General features: G+C 38.5%; 1 protein-coding gene across 2 annotated transcripts in view; it reads left to right on the forward strand.

Moving 5' to 3' along the window:
* CSMD3 (CUB and Sushi multiple domains 3) overlaps positions 1–13,793 on the forward strand; it is a 1,267,615-nt gene that overhangs the window by 161,490 nt on the left and 1,092,332 nt on the right. The gene's annotated exons all lie outside the window — the stretch shown is intronic.

Consider the following 13,793-nt stretch of genomic DNA (forward strand, 5'->3'; position numbering starts at 1 on the left):
TAACCATAAATTTAGTTGCAATGGAGATATCACATCATATATGGCAATACTTTTTTACCAATAAAAAAGTAATACTAAAAGAGTTGATTTTATGATAATCAAGGTGTAAATAATATTGTACTTATAAATTTTATTACTTATATTTTTCTTCTTCCTACATCTCTTGTGGGGAAAAAAATGAGGAAATCATTTCTATCGATGAATAGCTTCCTTCCTTAATTTCTGTTTCAGATATAACTAGAAAAATAAGTAAAAGGGCCGGCGCCGCGGCTCACTAGGCTAATCCTCCGCCTTGCGGCGCCGGCACACCGGGTTCTAGTCCCGGTCGGGGCACCGATCCTGTCCCGGTTGCCCCTCTTCCAGGCCAGCTCTCTGCTGTGGCCAGGGAGTGCAGTGGAGGATGGCCCAAGTGCTTGGGCCCTGCACCCCATGGGAGACCAGGAGAAGCACCTGGCTCCTGCCATCGGATCAGCGCGGTGCGCTGGCCGCAGCGCGCTACCGCGGCGGCCATTGGAGGGTGAACCAACGGCAAAAGGAAGACCTTTCTCTCTGTCTCTCTCTCTCACTGTCCACTCTGCCTGTCAAAAAAAAAAAAAAAATCTTAAAAAAAAAAAAGAAAAATAAGTAAAAGGACTTTAAAACAGGAAATATTATTAAAGATATAATGAGATGAAACTAGGCAAAGCAGAAGAAGAAGCAACCCAGATGCCATTTCCTGTAAAAAGAAAATATGTCTAGAGAAAACAAGAGTTTGGGGTTTCCAAAGAACAGAACACACTGGTAGCTATGGTAGTGAGGGTGTCCTGTATTGTGCTTTGACAGTGGAAGAAGGAGGCACTCAGCAGGTATTAGAGTCACAGGGGAGGCCACCAGCAGACAATGACCCTATAGAGGGTGAATACATGATTCCTAATAGAATCACCAAAGAAGGACATCCATCCCCAAAGCTGTTATCACCAAGGCTATGCGCTTTACTTACAGTTGCTGAATAAAGCAAAAGAGAAATGAGATGGGGAGAATAGTAACTTTTCTCTACTTCTCAATTTCTGATTGCTTAATTCAGGTCTAAAATGCTAATTAGACATCAAAGTAGGAATGTAAAAGACTGAGGAAACATATAGGTAAGGAGATCAAGTAAGAGTTTTTCTGGAGATAAAAAGTATTTCAACTATCAGAATCTAAATGCTATAAGGTTCAGTATTACATTTCATAGAATAAATAGGGAAACTTGATCTCTGTACTTGTACATTGAAAGTACCCAACTAGAAGGAAGATGTTCTATGATTGTAGAGATTTATCATTAGAAACTAACACAGATAAAGTATTTCCAGGGACTTTTAACAGCTCTCAGAAATTCAGTGCCTGCCAGAGAGGTGGGTTTTTTGTTGCTGTTGGTGTTGATGTTATTTTAATTTGGTTGGGCTGTTAAGAAATTGAGCCAGCTTTTTTTTTTTTTTTTTAACCACCTACCTTTTCCCTGCTTTTCCTCCATCACTTTCTCTTTTCCTTTCTCTTTTTTCCTTCTCTTTCTATGCTGCTATTATATTAGTTTATCTTATTTTTTCTCCAATTTAACTAGCTAAATATTGTCTGACTGCTGTAAATATAACCACTAGATTTAACGGCATGCCATCTCACATAATATCTCAAAGTTGCATTTTTTCATATTCACTAGCATATCCCATAACTTCTGCAAAAGCAACAAATAGCATAGCAAGAAAATTAAGTCTAGTATTTTCCTGGCACCCAAGGGCCAATGAAAATAATTACTGTAATCTTCTACATTATGTTAAACAGCTTTGTCTTCATAGTATTTAGTTTATAAATATGACTAGCAATACACAGATTATGAATACGCTTGTTTTCTATTATATTTTATACTTGTTCATCTAATGATTAAAAACTACTATATTGAACACTTAAGTGATTCTCATCATTTATAAAAACATGGCAATATTTCTATATAAATTATCCAATATATTAACATTATTTCATATTGTGCTTGTCAATATCCTTTCAGGAATCCAAAGCTTATGAATTCAGATTCTTTAAAATTGTTTTTTTTTTTTACCTCATTTTACTCTATGCAAGAATAAACTATTTCTACAATATCTAGATCACCTATCAAAATTGCATCCAAAGCCGGCACCGTGGCTCAATAGGCTAATCCTCTGCCTGCGGTGCCAGTACTCTGGGTTCTAGTCCCATTTGGGGTGCCGGATTCTGTCCTGGTTGCTCCTCTTCCAGTCCAGCTCTCTGCTGTGGCCCGAGAAGGCTGTGGAGGATGGCCCAAGTGCTCGGGCCCTGCATCTGCATGGGAGACCCGGAGGAAGTACCTGGCTCCTGGCTTTGGATCGGCACAGCGTGCTGGCCTTAGTGGCCATTTGGGGGGTGAACCAACAGAAGGAAGATCTTTCTCTCTGTCTCTCTCTCACTGTCTAACTCTGCCTGTCCAAAAAAAAGAAAAAAAAAAAAATCGCATCCAATTCCATTATATGGGTAATCACAAAAAAGAGAAATGATAGTTATAAGTTAAAAATATTTAAAAATTTAACATAAGCATTAGTAAGTCAATTGCTAGGACACATTAAGAGTTACACAATACAGTGAAGAAATGCTATTGCCTAACCTACTAGATATTTTCTTTAAAAAATCATGCTATTATTCTTTGACTTGAAAGTGTGAATGTAAATAAGCACTCTATTATTTTCATCAAGACATACTCTTTGACATTTGTCTATTGGCATTTGTGTTTACTTGAGATTTTTCACATTACAATACACATTCATATTCAAGCAAAATATATTCCCTTGACATATTCTTTGTAGACAATTGCATGCCACTTTGGATACAGATGCAGATTTCCATTTCTTTGTTATACCTTATAGTGCCTGATACAATAGGGGGTTATTACCAGGTAAGTAAACATCTCAGGTCCCAGGCATTTCTCATTTTTTTTTTGTTTGTCTATTTTTCCAGTGTTTTTGTTAAGGTGTTCTCAAGGGAACCTCAAATTAGAAAATAAACTATAAGGACAGGCAATTGTCATAGTAGTTAAGACATCATTTGCGATGTTTCCAACTCCTATAGGATGCCTGGTTTCAAGTCCTGGCTCCATTCCCCACTGAAGCTAATATGCATCCTGGGAGGCTGCAAGGAATGACTCCAATAGTTGGGCTCCTGACATGCATGGGGTAGACCCAGATTGATTTCCTTGGTTCCTGTCTTATGCCTGACCCCAGCATTACTGTTGCTGACATTTGGGAAATGAACCAATAGATGGAAGATGTCTGTCACTCTGTTTTTCAAATAATGTATTTTTTAAAAGAAAATAAATTACAGATATGTGAATATCCATTGGCCTTTTGGGAAGTATTAAGTGTGTTTTTATTTGTTTCACATAGGATCCTTTATTACCTTACTTTCCTTCTGACGTGGGAATTTCATTAACTTTTTAAGGGAACATATTCTTAAATGCTCTTCTTGAATGCAGAATTAAAATTAATATTTACAATTAATTCTCCCAATGAGTTCTTACTGTAAGTGCAAAAATGTTTTACCATATGAGGAGTCTTCAAAAAGTTAACAGAAAGTATGTATATGAAAACATTATGTTTGGCCATTGAAATATTTTTGCATCAAAATAAACTTAATTTTAAATTCCATTTGTCCACTAATTTTTTGAAGCACCCTCATACTCTGAGCTAATTTTTTCTAAATACTCCAATTTTAACACCATTATAGTAGCTTACATAAAATGGCAATAAACACATATATTACATGAAATTTTTTTCTTCTTTTTTCTTTTCAACTTTTATTTAATAAATATAAATTTTCAAAGTGTAACTTTTGAATTATAGCAGCTTTCCCCCCATGATCTCCCTTCCACCCACAACCATCCCATCTCCCACTCCCTCTCCCATCCCATTCTTCATCATGATTCATTTTCAATTATCTTTATATACAGAAGATCAACTTAGTATATACTAAGTAAAGATTTCAACAGACTGCACCCACAAAGACACACAAAGTATAGAGCACTGTTTGAGTAGTAATTTCACCGTTAATCCTCATAGTACAATACACTAAGGGCAGAGGTCCTACATGGGGGGCAGGTGCACAGCGACTCCCGCTGTTGATTTAACCACTGACACTCTTATTTATGACATCAGTAATCTCCTGAGGCTCTTGTGAAATTTTATAACAAATAATATACATAGTGCATATTTATTAGAGCTCATTAAAACATCATTATATTGGCATTTCCCAGTTAATAAGCATTACACAAGAAAACGTAGACATTGAAAAATGAAACAGCAAAATACCTGAAGACATTATTTCAAAAACAAATAGATTATTTATACTACTCTATAATTATATTTAATAATATATATTGAACTTGCTTATCATCAATGTTTTTGTTGGAAACATTTACAATTATTTTATCTTGATAAAAGGATAATTTTTAATACCTTATATAGAACAAATAGTTCATAATTATATATTATTTAATTTAATGTTATCCAATTTAATATGTTTGGACCTCATCTATGATAATTTAAACCACATTAATTGGCTGAATGGCTTCTGTACACTACAGTAAAGATAATTATCAATTGAAATCACTAAATTAGTTCATAAATCATGTCCAAATTCACTAATTATTTAGGTAGATAAGTGGAAGCATGTACATTTTATGTCATAGTATTTTCATATTAGTATTTCCCTATTATTTATTTCAATGATTCGTAATTTTATTTAACCTAAAAGAATTAGACCAAAAGTTTTTGAGATGCTATGTGATTCCCTAGTTGAAAACAAATCAAATACACAAACTCCATAGTGACTTTATTGAAACATCTTTTAATTATTACCATTATAAATTTTTATTCCAAATCTCCAATTATAATACAGTTTGCATTTTTGGAGATACAATATCTCTTCTTAATTCATTGTTATTTATCCAAGTCCATAAGACTGAGAGGCACAGATTCTCAAAACCTATTTATAATTGTTCTATGTTAGATTATAATTTGTCTTCATCATTGAAGAAAATAGATCATAAATTTACATAGTGTATTTATGTGATTACATATATTAAATATGCAAGCCCCTTAATGATTGCAGAAAATAGATTTATACATATAAAGTTTGGAATTTAATCTATTTTCTGCATTCACTAAGGGGCTTATATGTATATTAAAGTTCACAGATAAATAATATATGGTGCATAAATTTGATATTTTACTAAATATAAGGGATTCAGTATCAATAATACCTTCCTGAGAAATAGAAGGAGTCATAACATTTTTATTTAAATTCTTATTGCTTTGGATCAGATAAATGGATCAAAGAATTATCAATATAGAAGAATGTAAAGAATGCATTTGTAGAACCATGCTTTTTGTTTTCTATTTGTTGTCTCTTCCTTTCTGAACATAAAAACTCATCAGGAAATATAATAAAATCTACATAAGAAGGTACATTTAAAATTGTCCGTATAGGACAGGTATTTGGTACAACTTAACACGCCAAGCTGGAACATTTATATCTGCTGTCTGAGTGGCTAGGTGCCAGCTCTGTACCAAATTCCAACTTTCTGCTTAATGTATATTCTGGGAGAGAGCAAGCGATGGCTCAAATGGTTGGGTCTCTGTAATCCACATGGGAGACCTAAATTGAATTCCTTGTTCCTATCTTCAGCCTGGCACAGCCCCAGCTGTTTTGATCATTTGGGGAGTGAGGATCCACACGTTGTGAGATCACTGTCTCTCTGTCTCTCTTTCTCTCTCCCTTTCTGAGTTAAAAAAATTAAAATGATCAAAAGATCACAACAGCCACAGCTGTTGTCAAAGCCAGGAGCCAGGATCTTCTTCGGAGTCTTCCATGTGGGTACAAGGGCTCAAGCACTTGGGCCATCCTCTACTGCTTTAAAAGTGGAGCAGCTGGAAATCCATTTGGCTGGCATATGGAATGTTGGTGTTGCTGGCGGTGGCTTAACCTACCATGCCCCTAAAATAACTTTCTAATTCAGATGTATTATCTTTCTCAGAAGTGGAAAGCAGAAATAGCAAATATTTATGTAGTACTTACTAAATACCATCCATTGTTCTGAGTTGTGTCATGGACATAAGGGATGGGTGCAATTTTCATCTATATTTTGTCAGTAAGTATACAAAAGGGAAAGAGGTAATCTCCAATGTCACACCGTAGTAAACATCAGTGCTTAGATTCTTCCCTATAAAATCTTGCCCCAGAGTTATCACTCAAAGTGTTTTTGCTAAGTGGATGAACCCTGGGTATGTGTGTTATAAAATAATTATGATAAAACCAATGTTCAACATGTGGAGAGCACTATATATACTAAATTCTGATGAGTATTAACCCATTCAAGTATCATAACTGTGGGATAATTCCCAGTATTAACCTCATTAACTCTACCCCTAGTTTATTAGGATAGCATGATGAGTACTATAGCAGTTTCTAATAAGCAGAAGAATATATGTTTTTAATACACTAGAATACAAGCTCATAGTCATCAGTGTGAATGGAATTTTAGACATCTCAAACCTTTATATATGTGTGTGTGTGTGTGTGCATGATATGTTTGTGTGGACATGTGTGTGTGTGTGTGTGTGTGGATTCATTCATATTTGCAGGTATATGTACAAGGTGTGGGCAAATTGTGAAATAAATGCAAATGTCTGATATTGAGGAAATGCCAATACAACTTCCCTGTATTTCAAGTTTTCTCAGTAATTCAAACTGCCTTTGGTATTAATTACATATAACCTTAAAGATTACTGAAAAAATAGACAAAGGAAGGAAGAAAGAAAAGTGGTTTCTATATATTTGTAGCAGAAAGGAAGCTAATTGAAAGACTGTTTTTGAAGAAAATTATGTACATATTTGCATCTGTCCTGGATACAATGCTAATCCTGATATTCAAACTCCAAAGTCATAGAAAAAATGTTTTATGACAAAATGATGGCTTTAGGTTCAGTAATTGAAGGATATTGTCAAGCTGTATCTTTGAAAGCAAAAAAAAAAAAAAAACACAATTTTCTCCATGGTATGATGATTTTATATTCTATATGCATCTCTCTGAATTCAGACTTACAAAAAAGAAAAACTGAAATTATCAAGCTAGAAATCATTTAATAATAAAATTCTGAATTTAAGACTTTGGTATGGATGTCAGGAGGAGACTTCACCAACTTTCAGGAAATCAGGAATTTACATAAACTGTGGGGGGCGGAAGTCTCACCAATTATGAGGTCATTTGCAGAACAAAAATGGTGGGTTTAAACAAGAATTTTCATGAACCAATGGCAAAAGCTTACTTCTGACACCTGCTGAAGTTATATATTATTGGCCTAGGTATAAATGGTTTAATGGTTTATGCTTTTATTCAAATTCCAAAACTATGGAAGTACCTTCAGTGACAAAATCTAATAGGACCAGCGAGATTGCCAAATAGAGGAGTCCAGTGCTTGCCTCCTCCTCCACAAAAAAGAACAAGAAAGGAGCTACACTGTAGTGTGATGCCGCCTGTAATGCATGCATCCCGTATGGTACCAGCTTGATTCCTGGTTGCTTCACTTCTAATTCAGCTCCCTGCTAACACATAAAGCAGCAGTAGATAGCCCAAGTGCTTGGGCCCTGGCACCCATGTGGGAGATATGGATGAAGCTCCTGGGTCCTGGCTTTGGTCAGGTCCAGCCCTGGCTGTTGCAGCATTTTGGGAGTAAACCAGTGGATAGAAGAATCTCTCTCCCTCTCTCCCTCTCTCCCTCTCTCCCTCTCTCCCTCTCTTTCTCTCTAACACTGCCTTTCAAATAAATAAAAGAAAGTATTAATAAGAAACAAGATAAACAAATAAACTGCTGTATTTCCAGGTAAGTAGCACAGTAATATAGCAAAGGAGAGCCAAGAACCCTGTAGGTCAAGGTGAAGAGATACAGCAGCACAGTGAGTGGAATAAAGCACTGTGGACAAACATGACTACCATTTCCTAAGCAGGTGGACTCCCCATAACAGCGAAAAGATGAAGGAGAGAGTCACTCTGGGGCACATCACTGCAGAAGCCAGCAACTGTAGTGTCAGCAGATCTCTACAATATGATGCTTCTGGACTTGATGGTGTTTATTCTAACTTCACATTCCCATAGCCATGCTGCTCTAAGGCTTGTATTCCACATCACATGTTCCTCACAATCACAGCCACAGCCTGCCTGCAGTTGGCCTGAACTGACACTGGGTCCTAGGGCACACATTCATTGATACATTGTCCTCCCGGCTGTTATTTCCTAAGGGCTTCCATCCCACATCATACTTTCTGTGCAGCCCTAGACATCCTGATGTCAGCCTAAGATATGCTGGATCAAGAGCATGCATGCTATGCTACAGGCCACATACCCTTCTCAGTCCATTCACAGTCCATACCTCTGCTTGACCAAACACACATGCACCACACTCTTTACTGCGTCGGATAAGGAAAAATCCATTGTGCATTTCTAGTGCCACCACTCATATTGCTGGAATGAGCACAGATTGGGTATACCACTGCTGTGTATCACACCCACCATTAGAATATCACTTCCCTAACTTAGCTTTCAGAATCAGAAGGATTCAGACCATGCCACTGCACGCATTGCACCTAAAGCCATTGGTTAAATTCAATAAACTATAGAGAGGCTGCACTATTGTCCCCAACTAGAACCAAAGTCAATGTAGTATACCAATTGCTCTGAGGCACATTTTTAAGAAAAAGCCATTTACCATGAAAACCACCTTTAAAAATGATAGAGACAAGTGGTTCACCAGATGCATCAATTTTAATGTAGGAAGACAAAAAGGATAAAAATGAAGGCACATTTGGTCTGGCAGAAAAGACACCATTTGGGACACTGCATCTAATGTCAGAGTATCTGGGATTGAATCATAGCTCTGCTCTCAATTCCGGATTCCAGCAAATGTGCACTGTGGGAGGTATCAGGTCATGACTCAACAGGTAGAGTTGCTGCCACCAATGTGGAAGACCTGGATTGAGGTCCTGGCTCTGGGCTTCAGCCAGCCATTGTGGGCATTTAGGGAGTTAATCAGAGTGAGATTGTGTTCTGTCTTGCCCTCTTCCTCTCTGTCTCTGCCATTTAAATATATGACTAAAAAAAATGATGAACATGGAACCTTCAAAGGAACTCAATACCTCCCTGACAATATGCACCAAAGAAAAGCAGATTGATGAAATACCTCACAAAGGATTCAAAAGAATTATAAGGACCCTCAGTGAGGTAACAATATAGACAGATTTAACAAAACTGGGTAAAATGTATGAAAAATAAAAAAATTCAGCAGAGAGAAAACAATTGCAAAAAAAAGAAATCTTGTATGCTATAAATTCAAAAGCCAAACAAGAATTATAGTTAAAATATGAACAATAGAATAATCTGAAAAACGAATATCTGAACCTGAAGACAAGTATTATGAAATTTACTAGCTACAGAAAGAAAAAGGAATGAAGACAGCCTCTTTGTCAAATAACAAATATTTGAATTTTGGTCCCCCTGCAGATGAAAAAAATGTAAAATACAGAGAAAATATATTCAATGAAATAATAGCTAAAATTCCCGCAATCTTGAGAAAGGTGTGGATATCCAGGTGAAGGTAACCAATAGGAGTCAAAATAGATTGATTAGAAAGACTAAGGGGGGGCCTGCGCCATGGCTCACTAGGTTAATCCTCTGCCTGTGGCGCTGGCATCCCAAATGGGTGCCAGGTTCTAGTCCTGGCTGCCCCTCTTCCAGACTGCAAGAAGCACCTGGCTCCTGGCTTTGAATTGGCACACCCCTGGCCGTTTCGGCCATCTGGGGAGTGAACCAATGGAAGGAAGACCTTTCTCTCTGTCTCTCTCTCTCTCTCTCTCTCTCTCACTGTCTGTAACTCTGCCTCTCAAAAAATTAAATAAAATTTTTAATAAAAAAAAGAGAAAGACTAAGGGGGCCCAGCATTGTGGCATTGCTGGTAAAGCCACTGCCTGCAGTAGAGGCATCCCATATGTGTGACGGTTTGAGTCCTAGCTGCTCCACTTCTGGTCTGGCTTTCTGCTATGGCCTGGGAAAGCAGGGCATATGGCCCAAGTCCTTGGACCCTGTACCCACATGGGAGACCCAGAAGAAGCTTCCAGTCTAGCTCTGGCCACTGTGGCTATCTGGTGAGTGAACCACCAGATGGAAGACACCTCCTTCTCTCGCTCTCGCTCTCTCTTTCTCTGCCTCTCCCTCTCTGTAACTTTGCCTTTCAAATAAATAAATAAAATCTTTAAAAAGAAAAGACTTCGACTCCAGGGCAGGTGCATTTCCAGTGATCCAATTTGGCTGGCAGAGCTGCCAGGGCTCTTCACAAGCTGACTTCTGCTGAAGCCCAGGCTTACCACATTGAAAGCCACTGCAGTGGACTGGCCTGTTGGGTCTCCTTGAGGGCAGATCACTGTACAGATCAGCCATTAATAGGCCTGCCACCCATTGCTTCTGATGCCTAGCTTTCTTTTCCTCCTGGTTTGTGTTAAAGCAGACCAGAGGATGCAAGTCAAGGGAGTTCCCAAGTCCCATCTTTAATCTTTGGTGGCCTGAACTACAAGTCTATAGTCACAGGCATGTTCTGTAGTAGTTTTTCTAAGGTAGACAATGCCCATGAGGAAAATTATATTCTCACTTTAAAACTTTCTTTCCCTTTGGTCTGAAAGGGAGGTTTTTTCTACTTACTGTTTACTTCGCTGATGGCGAAGTGAATCTAGCTATGAGATTATTATTTAAGCTCTTATTTTGGCTGTGCTATTACAGAAAAATGTTAGCCATCTCTTTTATAAGGTCTAAAGATTAAATTGTGCATCCTACAGATTCCTTTATAATAGAATTAGTTTCCTACCTTGAGGAGAATAGAGAAATGAAAGACCAAGTTGGGCTTAGAATAGAGAAATGAAGGAGCAAGTCCTAGATCGCTTGCTGACAATAGCAATATCACATGAATACTTAGCAAACAGTTTCAACCATTAGATAACAACTTAAGAAAACATTTACCAGAAGGTCCAATGCCTTCTATAAATTTTAAGAATCATGTTTTTGGAAGGATGCCCAGGTCAGAGCCACAGATCTTATTGACTCTAAGCTGAAAAGCCCTTCACTCAGCCCAACTTCCAAAGTGACCACTGCAGCTGAGGGGTGACCAAGTAGGGTCAGCAACATTGCAGGCAGAACTGTAAATTTCTTGTTAGAGATGTCACCTGCCTTTTCCTGGCCAGCTCTCCTCCCAGCCAAGTAATGAAAGTCAACAGAATGCCTTCCCCTAGGAGGTTCACACCTCCCTTAGGATGTACCCCATGTGAAGAGATAGATAGGTCTGGGCCTCTTAACTCACAAGGCCTAAAGCCCAACAGATTATTATCAAGCCCCTTTTGTCAGGTTCTATTTGCCTCTAAATCAGAAAACTTCATTGTAGCTTAGATAGCACCTTTCTTAGCTCCTCTAGTAATGACTCTGTCCTTTGTTCTAGACCCTGTCTAGTGTACTTGGGCCTCATTCCTTTGTAATCATAACCTCTACTCTACCACCAATGGCTCTACTCTCAACCTGTGTGTACTGATGGTCCTCTTCCCCACTTAATGCTGTATAATTGTTCAGACCTGGTAAATGCCACTCTTAGGATCATTGGTTACTATCCTCACTCTGTCTTTTATGACCTTGTCTAAATATGATCAGAGTCGGTAAACTCAAAAGGCTTCCATAGCCTTGGCAACTCATGACGACAGCCTAGGGTGGTTACTGGCGCCATAAACTAGAGTGTCAATTTGTTGGGTCAACAACAGGAGCCACTGTGCACTTGCTCCTCATGTGGGATCTCTGTCCTTAATGTGCTGTACATTGTGATTTAATGCTATAACTAGTACTCAAACAGTATGTTTCACTTTGTGTTTATATGTGGGTGCAAACTGTTGAAATCTTTATACTAAATTGATCTTCTGTATATAAAGAGAATTGAAAATGAATCTTGAAGTGAATGGAAGGGGAGAGGGAGCGGGAGAGGGGAGGGTTGCGGATGGGAGGGAAGTTATGGGAGGGGGAAGCCATTGTAATCCATAAGCCGTACACTGGAAATTTATATTCATTAAATAAAAGTTTTAAAAAAATTAAACAATTTAAAAAAAAAAAGAAAAAATGCAATAAAAATAATCCCATTAAAATGGGCAAATGAACTGAATACATAATAGTCTGAGAAGTAAAACTGGCCAACAAAACTGGCCAACAACTTTCTCATCGGGTCTGGCATTTTGGCAGAGAGAGTAAAGCTGCCTCCTGGGACACAGGCATTCCAAATGGGCACTGGTTGATGATTCAGCTGCTCCACTTCTGATCCAGTTCCCTGCTAATGGCCTGAGAAAAGAAACAAAGGATGACTCAAGTGTTTGGGAGACCTGCATGAAGCTCCTGGATCCTGGCTTCCACCTGGCTTAGCTCTGGCCTTTTTGGCCACTTTTGGAATGAACCAACCGATGGGAGACCTATCTCTCTCTCTCTCTGTCTCTCTCCATCGCTTGTTCTCTGTAATTATGCCTTTCAAATAAATAATTAAATCTTTAAAAAAAAAAAAAGGTCTTGTGGCTGGAGCTGTGGCACAGTGGGTTAAACCTCTGCCTGTAGTATGGGCATCCCATATGGCTGCCAGTTTGAGTTACAGCTGCTCCACTTCTTATCTAGCTCCCTGCTTATACACCTGAGAAAGCAGTGGAGAATGGTCTTAGTGCTTGGGTTCCAACAGCCATGTGGGAGACCCAGATGAAGATCCTGGATCCTGACTTAAACCTGGCCTATTGTTGGCTGAGTGAGTGTTTTTTGAGTGAACCAGCAGATGGAAGCTCTCTGTCTCTCCCTTTTCCTCTGCCTCTCTCTGTAACTTTGCCTTTCAAATAAATAAATTATTTTTTTTTGGCCGGCGCCGCAGCTCACTAGGCTAATCCTCTGCCTTGCGGCGCCGGCACACCGGGTTCTAGTCCCGGTCGGGGCGCCGGATTCTGTCCTGGTTGCCCCTCTTCCAGGCCAGCTCTCTGCAGTGGCCAAGGAGTGCAGTGGAGGATGGCCCAGGTCCTTGGACCCTGCACCCCATGGGAGACCAGGAGAAGCACCTGGCTCCTGCCATCGGATCTGCGCGGTGCGCCGGCCACAGCGCGCCAACCGTGGTGGCCATTGGAGGGTGAACCAACGGCAATGGAAGACCTTTCTCTCTGTCTCTCTCTATCACTGCCCACTCTGCCTGTCAAAAAATAAATAAATAAATAAATAATTTTTTTTAAAGTTCTCATCATTAGTCATCAGAGAAGTGCAAATACAAACCACAATAATACATCACCTCAGTCCCAGAATAATGATAATTCAAAAAAAAAGATAAGAAATATTCATGAAGATGCAGAGCAAAGTGATTTGTTGCACATTGTATGTAAATTAATATAGCCATTCAGAATAACAGTATGGAAGTCTTTAAATAATGGAAAATAGATCTATTATATGATCCAAATATTCCAATTCTGGAGCAATATATCTCAAAAATAATATCCCATCAACTAGATACAGTGACTTCTATATTTGTTGAGTGCTATTCACAACAGCCCAGAATTGGAATGAATCTAGGTGGGTATTAAGCAAAAAATGGATAAATAAAATGTGGAAATATACACAATTGAATATTATTCTACCATAAAGAAGAATGAAATCCTCTTATCTGCAGCAATATGGATGAAACTGG

The sequence above is a fragment of the Lepus europaeus genome, chromosome 4, assembly GCF_033115175.1.
Source record: "Lepus europaeus isolate LE1 chromosome 4, mLepTim1.pri, whole genome shotgun sequence".
NCBI classification, from domain to species: Eukaryota; Metazoa; Chordata; class Mammalia; order Lagomorpha; family Leporidae; genus Lepus; species Lepus europaeus.